Genomic DNA, 10,072 nt, shown 5'->3' with positions numbered 1-10,072 from the left:
AACCTATGGATCAGCAGGTCATTTCCAACTTTAAAAAGCTTTACACAAAGTACTTGTTCCGCCATTGCTTTGAGGTGTCTGAGAATACAAATCTAACCCTTCGAGAGTTTTGGAAAGATCACTACAACATCGTGATATGTTTATGCATTATTGACTTGGCATGGCAAAAGGTTACAAGAAGAACCTAGAACTCGGCATGGAAAAAGTTATGGCCTGATATTGCTGCAGACAGAGACTTCCAAGGATTCGAACCAGAGACCGAGACCAAGGTAGAAGCATTGGAGGAAATTGTGTCCCTCTGAAAGTTGATGGGTCTGGAGGTAGTTGAGGGTGTCTTAAACAAGCTCGTTGAGGAACATGAGGAGGAACTCTCAACTGAGGAGTTGAAGGAGCTACAGATGATGCAACATATGGAGCTTCTGCAAGAGATTAGTAGTGAGGAGGAGGTAGAGTTGGAGGAAGTGATTTCTACAAGTGAAATTAAAGACATGCTGGCAATGTGGGAGAAGCTTTCAGGTTTCATTGAAAGGAAACACCCAGAAAAAGTTTCAACTGGTCCTGCTTCAGCACTTTTTAATGACACTTGCTTGTCACATTTCCATAACATTTTAAAAGGCAGGCAAAAACAAACCTCTTTGGATAGATTTTTATTCAAAAGTCCTGCAAGTGAAAGTCCCAAAAGTGCAGCCAAAAAGGCAAAAACAGGTGATAATAAAATGAAAAATATGTAATGTTAAGCTTAGGTTAAGTTTAAAGTTAAGAAAGTGCATTTTTTTTACAATTAAGTGTTTGTGGTTTCATTTTAAGTAAAGAAAGTTTTAGTTTTGTTTAAAGTAAAGAAAATGCAGTTTTAGTTTACATTTAGTGTTAACAAAGTGCAGTTTTAGTTTACATGTCTACAGTGCCTGCATCCCTTCCTCTCTCCTTCCTCCTCCACCATTCACCTCCATTGGCCTCACTCGTCTGTCTCCAAGGTAAGAATCCAGTATTAAATAGCACTTTTTTCTTTTATTTCATATATTTTTTTATGCATTGGTAAAGTATATCTGTGTGTTTCTTAATTAAAAACATGTCTTTTTTCACAATTTAGGATGGTTTGGGGATGTTTTACAGGGTTGGAACGGATTAAATCTATTTCAGTTATTTTAAATGGGAGAAATTTGTTTGATATACGAGTTGACTGACTTACGAGCTTGGTTACAGAACAAATTTAACTCGTATCTCAAGGTACCACTGTATACTGTATGTTCTCACTCATTGTGGAATCCAAACAAAAGCAAAACGACTAAGCTCATAGATACAGAGAACAGACTGGTGGTTGCCAGAGGTGGGGGTTCAGGGATGAGTGAAATGGGTGAAGAGAATCAAAAAGTACAATCTTCCAGTTACCTAATAAATATCGTATCTCCCCATGTATAAGACGCACCCTTTTTCAAAAATTTTGGGGTCTAAGAACTGGGTGCGTCTTATACAGTGGTTGTAGTTTTTCATTTGCATTTCCCGCTTTTTTGCTCTTGTTGTCTTTGCGTTCATTTTTCACATTTGTTACCAGTATATTACAGTAGGTTACGTTTTGTCACATTCTGCCCAGAAATGGCTCAGAAAAGATTTTCGTACAGTGCTGAATTCAATTTAAAAGTGATCCAGTTTGCAAAAGTGAATGGAAATCGTCTGCTGAACGTAAGTTTGGTCCTCCAACTGAGAAATCAATCCGAGACTGGCTAAGGGAAGAAGAAACCCTACTGAAAACACCACGGCAGAAGAAGGCCATGAGAGGTAAGTCAGCAAAATGGCCTGATTTAGAGAGAGAATTAAAGATATGGATTGAAGAGCAAAGGGCAATGGGAATCCCTGTGTCCACAAAGATGGTTCAGCATGAGACAAAAAGAATTGTTGATGAAAAGGAAGTTACCAATTTCAAGGTGCTTCAGGTTCATGAAACAGAATGGACTAAGTATGTGTACACGTACCAGACTTGCCCAAAAGATGCCTGAAAGCTATGAGCAGAAGGTCCTTGAATTTCATTGTTTTGTCATTTAATGTCGGAAGACACATCAGTTTAAGTTGGGACAGATTGCAAAGATGGAAGAAGTCCCCCTTCAGTTTGATGTCCCAAGTAACAGAACTGTTGATAAGAAGGGGCTGAAAACTGTAACTGTGAAGACAAGTGGACATGAAAAGAGCCATTTATACAGTTGTTCTAGCTTGTTGTGCTGATGGAACCAAGCTGCCTCCTATGCTGATTTTCAAATGCAAAACAATGCCAAAAGAAGACAATCCTCAAGCAGTGATTGTCCATGTTCATGACAAGGGTTGGATGGATCAGGATGGGATGAAAATTTGGTTTGAGAAAGTTTGGAGGAGACGACCAGGGGGGCTCTTATGCACACCTGCTCTATTGGTGCTTGATCAGTTCAGGGCACACATAACAGAAAACACAAAGAAGATTGCTTCAGTGCAAAAAACAAAACTTGCCATTATACCTGGAGGTTTGACATCCCAGCTCCAATCACTTAATATCAGCATTAACAAAAAGCTGCCATGAGAGATGAATGGGACCAATGGATGAAGTCTTCTGGGGACAATTTGACACCAGCAAGAAGACTAAAGAAACCAACTACAGGAGAAGTTTGTACCTGGGTGAAAAGATCCTGGGATAATATCAAGATTGAGACTGTTGTCAAGTGACTTAAGAAGTGTGGCATTTCAAATGCCATAGATGGAACCGAGGATGAGGCAATATATGAAGACAGTGATTCATCATCAGACACAGATGAGGACAAGCTAATGGATGGGAGTTTTGATAGTGATGAGGAGTTGTATGAATTTTATGATGAATAAAACTTGAGTTCAATAACTTTATGTAATACTTTTTTTTTCAAATTTCAGGCTCCAAAATTAAGGTGCGTCTTATACATGGGGAGATATGGTAAGTCATTAGGATCTAATGTACAGCATGGTGACTATAGTTAATAGTATTGTATTACATATTTAAAAGTTGCTTGAGAGTAAATCTTAAAAGTTCTCATCACAAGAAAAAATATTCTGTAACTGCATGAAAATGATATTAACTAAACTTATGATATGATGATCATTTTGAAATATATACAAATATTGAATTATTGTTGTACATCTGAAACTAACATAATGTTGTTTCTCAATTATACCACAATAAATTTAAAGAAACACGAGTCTTAAAATGGGAGATTATTCTGGGTTATCTGGATAGTCCCAATATAATTACATGGGTCCCTATAAGAGAAAGAAGCAGGCAGGTGAGTCAGAGAAGGAGATGAGACAATTAAAGAAAAAGTTAAGATTGATCTGATATGAGAAAGATTTGACTAGCCATTGCTAGCTTTGGAGCCAGAGGAAGAGGTCCAAGCCAAAGAACATAGTGGCTTGTAGAAGATAGATAAGACAAGAAATTGATCCTTGCCCAAAACCTCAAGCAGGAATACAGTCCTGCTGATACCTTGATTAAGCAAGGCTCATTTTGGACTTCTGACCTTCAGAATTATGAAATAAATTTGTGTTGTTTTAAACCACTAAGTTTGTGAAAATCTGTTATAGCAGCAATAGAAAACTAATTATCACTAAGGAAGAATAAATACACTTACAAGCTCACTCAGATTGGGGCAGAACTCATCTCTTATGGCTGTAAGACTGAAGGCCTTGGATTCTTTCTAGCTATTGACTGGAAGCCATCCTCAGTTTTTAGATGCTTTCTTAAACTGATAAAGAACATCTCTGAAAAACCTATAGTTAACATACTTAATGTTAAAAAATTCAATGCTTCTCTGCTAAGATAGGATGTCTGCTCTCACCACCTCTATTCAACACCATGCTGGAAATCCTAGCCAATGCAGAAAGAAAAGAAAAAAAAAGATCTATAGATTGGGAAGTAATAAATAAAATGATTTCTATTCACAGACAACAAAGTAGTCTACCATAAAAAATCTCAAAGAATCTACAAAATAAAAGCTCCTAAAACTATATGAGTTTAGCAAGGTCACAGATTACAAAAGCAATACAAAAGCCAATTGTATGCCTCTAGACTAGCAATGAATAATCAGAAATTGAAATTATGAAAACTGCATAAAAAATTAAATACTTAGGTATATATATAGCAAAATATGCACAGGATCTATCTACTGAAAACCAATAAAACAAATCAGAGGAAACTTAAATAAATGGAGAGACATACCATTTCATAGATTGTAAATCAACGTTGTAAAGATTACAATTTTTCTCAAACTAATCTAAAGATTTAATGCAATTATAATTAAAATGCTGAAAGTATTTTTTGTACAAATCACAAGCTGATTCTAAAATGTACATGGAAAGGCAGAAGAACTAGAATATCCAAACCATTCTGCAGAATAAAGTTGGAGGATTCACCCTACCTAGTTTTCACACTTAAAGCTACACTAATGAGGATGACAATGCAGTATGGGCGAAAGGATAGAGACATAGATCAATGGAACAGAATAGAAAGTCCAGAAATTGACCCATACAAAAATAGCCAATTGATTTTTTCTTAAAGTATAGCTGACATACAACATTGTATTAGTTTCTGGTGTACAACATAGTGATTTGACATTTATATATCTTATAAAGTGATTACCACAGTAAGTCTAATAACCAACTGTCACCATACAAATTTATTACAATATTATTGACTACACTCTCTATGCTGTACATTACATCCCCAAGAAGTAAAATAATGGCCAATTGATTTTTGACAAAGGTGCAAAGGCAATTCAATCAAGTCTTTCTAACAAAGGGTGCTAGAATGGACATCCATATATAAAACAATGAATCTATCCATACCTCATACTTTATACAATAGTTCATTTTAAGTGGCTCATAAACCTAAGTGTAAACAATTAAACTATAAAACTTATTTTCCTATAAAACATAGGACAAAATCTTTTTTGATATTTGATTAGGTAAAGAGTTCTGAGATATAACACTAACAGCATAACCCATAAAAGATAAAATTGATCAATTAGATTTCATTAAATTAAAATTTCTTCTCTGCAAAATATAGTAGCAAGAGAATGAAAAGACAAGCTACCAAATGCAGGTAACTTTTGAAAATCACATAACTGAAAAGAGATTTGTGTCTAGAACAGTGTCTAGACCCCGCTGGGGTCGCGACCCACAGGTTGAAAACCACTAGTCTAGAATGTGTAAAGAACTCTCAAAACTGAATAAGGCAAACACCAAATTTTTTGAAACAGGCAAAAGATCTGAACAGATACTTCACCAAAAATGTTATATGGATGGCAAAGAAACACAGGAAAAGAAGTTCAATGTTATTACTAACTATAAAAATCCAAAAAAACTCAATGACATACTATTACATAGTTATAATGGATAAAAACAAAACAAAAAAACTGACAGTATCAAGTACTGGAGAGGATGTGGAGAAACTGGAACACTCATACATTAGTAATAAAAATGCAAAATGATACACCCATTTTGGAAAGCACATTGAAAGTTCTTTCTTTTTCTTTTTTTTTTTCTTATTTATTTATTTTTGCATGAGGGGGAGAGAGAGAGAGAGAGAGGAAAATGACAAGAAACATCAACTTGTAGTTGCGTCACTTTAGTTGTTCATTGACTGCTTCTCATACATGCCTTGACTAGGGAGGCTCAAGCCGAGCCAGTGACCCCTTGCTCAATCCAGTGACTTTGGGCTTCAAGCCAGTAACCTTTGGGCTCAAACCGTGAACATGGGGTCGTGTCAGTGATCCCATGCTCAAGCTGGTGACCCCGTGTTCAAGCCAGTGGTCAAACCGGATGAGCTCTTTCTCAAATTGGGGACCTTGGGGGTTTCAAACCTGGGACCTCAGCATCCCAGGTCCATGCTCTATCCACTGCACCACCACCAGTCAGGCTCACTCTAAGTTAAGTTCTTTATAAAGTCAAACATACACTTACCATACCACCCTGCTGTCATATGCCAAGGTATTTAGCCAAGGGAAATAAAAACTTACCATACAAACACCTGTATGTAAATGTTTCTAGTGACTTTATTTATAATCACCAAAAACTGGAAATAGCCCCTGCCTGACCGGTGGTGGCACAGTGAATAGATCTTGAAACCCCAAGGTTGGTGACTTGAGCATGAGCTCATCAGGCTTGAGCACAGGGTTGCCGGCTTGAGAGTGCAATCATAGACACGGTCCCATAGTCGCTGGCTTGAGCCCCAAAGTCACTGGCTTGAGCAAGGAGTCACTGGATCGGCCTGAGGCCCCTGGTCAAGGCATGTATGAGAAGCAGTCAGTGAACAACTAAAGTAACACAACTACAAGTTGATGTTTCTTATATCCCTCCTTTCCTGGCGCTCTCTCTCTCTAAACAAACAAACAAAAAAACACACACAAAAAAAACCTGGAAACAGCCCTAATGTCTTTCAGCTGGCCGGCTGAAGCATAAAGAAAAGGGATGGAAGGAAGATCAGGGACCAGGAAAGCTCTGAGGTCAGAGCAGCTGCAGTGGGTGGGTCTTCTCTTCAGGATACACTCTCACTAACTCAGGTCCAGCAATTCCCAAGTTCTGTGCTGCTTGGTTCTAAGTTTCAAATTCCTGGGAGAGACCATGATTGTACCAATTTAAGTTGGATGTCTACCTCTAGATCAGTTGGAGGTAGCCAAAGAGCAACTTGCCTAAGTCTGAGACCTTGTCCCTGTGCAGCAGAGCTACTCACAGTGAAGAGAAATTATGTGCTGGGTAGTTGCCTCAAAAGACGTATAAGCAAAAAGTGTCATTGATTCTTTTTCACTGCAGGGCAATTTCAGGATATGAAAAGGACAAAACAGGGTTCAGTGGCATTATGATCCCCCCCTCACATCTCTCTAATATCCCAACAGCATTTGTCTAAGGCATAGGAGAAATGAACCTCATTCTTATTTGTATTTTTAAATTTTTGATTAAACTACTGACAAGAGATAACACACACTCTCATTCAGTCCTTTATCTGAAAGATAATACTGTTAAATGTTTAGAGTGATCTTTAACAAGCTACTACCATGCTCAAAAACTTGTAGGGGTTCCTTATTAAACTACCATATCAAAACATCTAGGTATTTAGTGTTCCTTATTAAATAGCTCTGCCTTTCCCAACTCCTTATTTAACATTTGTAGAGTATAAAACTACTTTCTATGCCCTGGACTGTTGGCTCAGTGGCAGAGCACTGGCCAAGCATGTGGATGTCCCAGGTTCAATTCCTGGTCAGGGCACACAACAAAAGCAACCATCTGCTTCTCCATCCCTCCTTCTTCTCCTCCTGCAGCCATGGCTTGATTGGTTTGAGCTCATCAGCCCTGGGCACTGAGGATGACTCCATGGAGCCTCTGTCTCAGGTGCTAAAATAGCTCAGTTGCAAGTATGGTCCCAGATAGGCAGAGCATCAACCCCAGACAGGGGTTGCTGGGTGGATCCCAGACGGGGTGCATGTGGAAGTCTGTCTCTCTATCTCTCCTCCTCTCACTTGGAAAAGGGGGGGAGTACTTTCTAGACACTAATATGCATATGGTGACCATATTTGTCAACCTTATTGACAAGAATTTATAAGCAAATACTTGAATGCAAACCCTCCCAGAATACCTGTGGCATATGTTTGCCATAATTAAAGGGTATACCAAAATATACAGCAAAAACACAGTCTATCTTGCAAAGGAAATTCTGTGTGGTACAGGCTACTCTCCAGCAATCTCTGACTCTGTCCAGTCAGAGTCCTGGCTTCCCCTAGACCTACTTGTTCACCCCCACCTTGCTTTTTTCTTTCACTATTTCTTTGACCTTGAAAATAATATTTTGTGCATCATCATCCCATTCTGTGCCTCCACTTGAGGAGATAAAATAAACTACCTCAAAAAGTTTGTGCTTATATCCCTCTACTGGGTATCTACCCCCAAAACTCAAAAACATTGGTATGTAAAGACACATGCACCTCCATGTTCATCACAGCATTATTCACAGTGACCAAGATATGGAAACAACCAAAGTGTCCCTCGATAGAGGATTGGATAAAGAAGATGTGGTACATATACACAATGGAATACTACTCAGCCATAAGAAATGATGACATACTGACATTTATGACAACATGGATAGACCTTGAGAACATTACACTGAGTGAAATAGTAAATCAGAAAAAACTAAAAACTGTATGATTTTACACACAGGTAAAACTGACACTCATGGACATAGATAAAAGTGAAGTGGTTACCAGGGGAAGGGAGTCGTGGGGGAGGGGTATGATGGAGGGGTGGGGGGAAAGGTGCAAAAAGGGACAAATATAAGGTGATGGAAAATGATTTGACTTTGGGTGATAGGTATACAACATAGTCACCAGTTCAAACACTATAGAAATGTTTACCTGAAACCTATGTACTCTTACTGATCAATGTCACTCTGTTAAAGTTAATTTTTTAAATAATTTTTTAAAAAATGTTTGTGCTTAATAATTTCTCCATACTCCAAACAATCCTTATAACATCGTAAAAAGCTATCTTTTCTGAAAATGAGATCTTTGCATGTAATCTTTTTCTGAAATAAGTTAATAAATTTTATACTGTGTGTAATACAAATCAATAATAAATTAAATAATTTTGCATTTTCCTTAGCCCATGCACCTCCTTCATGAAGTAATCTGTCTCTCTCGTCCTTGGAACTTCCATTGCATTTCATTCCTCCACGGAACACAACTCATTTTCTGTTTTGTATTATGGTTCTCTGCTAATGCTTGTTTCCTCTGTAAGGTGACAGCTCCTTGAGGAAAAGTATTTTGTCTTATTTGTAACCCTTTAGTTCTCGGCACAATACCTGGCATACTATAGGTATACAATACACATATTGTTTTGAATGAAGAAAGAAATTAACCAACAGAGTTGTTTTTTGTTTTTTGCAAGAGACAGAGGAAGGAAGGGAGAGAGAAGTATCAGTTGTGGCACTTTAATTGTTTGTTGATTTGCTTCTCATACATGCCTGTAAAGGGGATGGGGGCACTCCAGACAAGCCAGTGACCCCTTGCTCAAGCTAGCGACCTTAGGCCTCAAGCCAGCAACCATGGGATCATGTCGATGATTCCATGCTCAAGCCAGAGATCCCATACTCAAGCTGGTGAGCCTACTCTCAAGCTAGCAATCTCGGAGTTTTGAACCTGGGACCTAAGCATCCTAGGTCAGTGTTCTATCCACTGCACCACCATCAGTCAGGGTCAACAGAGATTTCTTTCTTTCTTTCTTTCTTTTCCTATAGAGATTTCTATGGTGATATTATGACACCCTTGTCTTCCATATAAGCCTGACAAACAGCCTAGAAATAAGACATGTACTGAAAACAGTTCAGAGAATGTTATCTGTGAAAATTGTTGGTGTGATATAAGAATTGTATTGAGAAAGTTCCTGAACTTCCTTTTTCAAATTTTTATTGATTGATTAAGAGAGAGAGAGAGAAACATCAGTCTGTTGTTCTACTTATTTATGCCTTCACTGGTTGATTCTTGTATGTGCCCTGACCAGGGATAGAGCTCACAACCTTGGCATATTGGGACAATGCTCTAACCCAGTGGTCCCCAACCTTTTTTGGGCCACGGACCGGTTTAATGTCAGAAAATATTTTTACGGACCAGCCTTTAGGGTGGGACGGATAAATGTATCACGTGACCAAGACAAGCGTCAAGAGTGAGTCTTAGACGAATGTAACAGAGGGAATCTGGTCATTTTTAAAAAATAAAACATCGTTCAGACTTAAATATAAATAAAACGGAAATAATGTAAGTTACTTATTTTTTCTCTGAGGGCCAGTACCAAATGGCCCACGGACCGGGGGTTGGGGACCACTGCCATAACCAGCTGAGCTACCTGGCCAGGGCTTGGTGTGATATACTAATTCTAAAGAATGTTAGGGTTCTCCAGGCTATACGGAAAGCTGTCTGCTCTTTTGTGTTACTTTCACAAGCAAAAATAAAAGTGGTTCCTGAGAAATTAGTACATACTAATTTTAGAACTGCATATTAATGGTTAGCAGCCTCTCCTTTCCCATTGGCAGTATAGT

The sequence above is a fragment of the Saccopteryx leptura genome, chromosome 2 (assembly GCF_036850995.1).
Source record: "Saccopteryx leptura isolate mSacLep1 chromosome 2, mSacLep1_pri_phased_curated, whole genome shotgun sequence".
NCBI lineage: Eukaryota > Metazoa > Chordata > Mammalia > Chiroptera > Emballonuridae > Saccopteryx > Saccopteryx leptura.
This window is presented reverse-complemented; position numbering follows the sequence as displayed.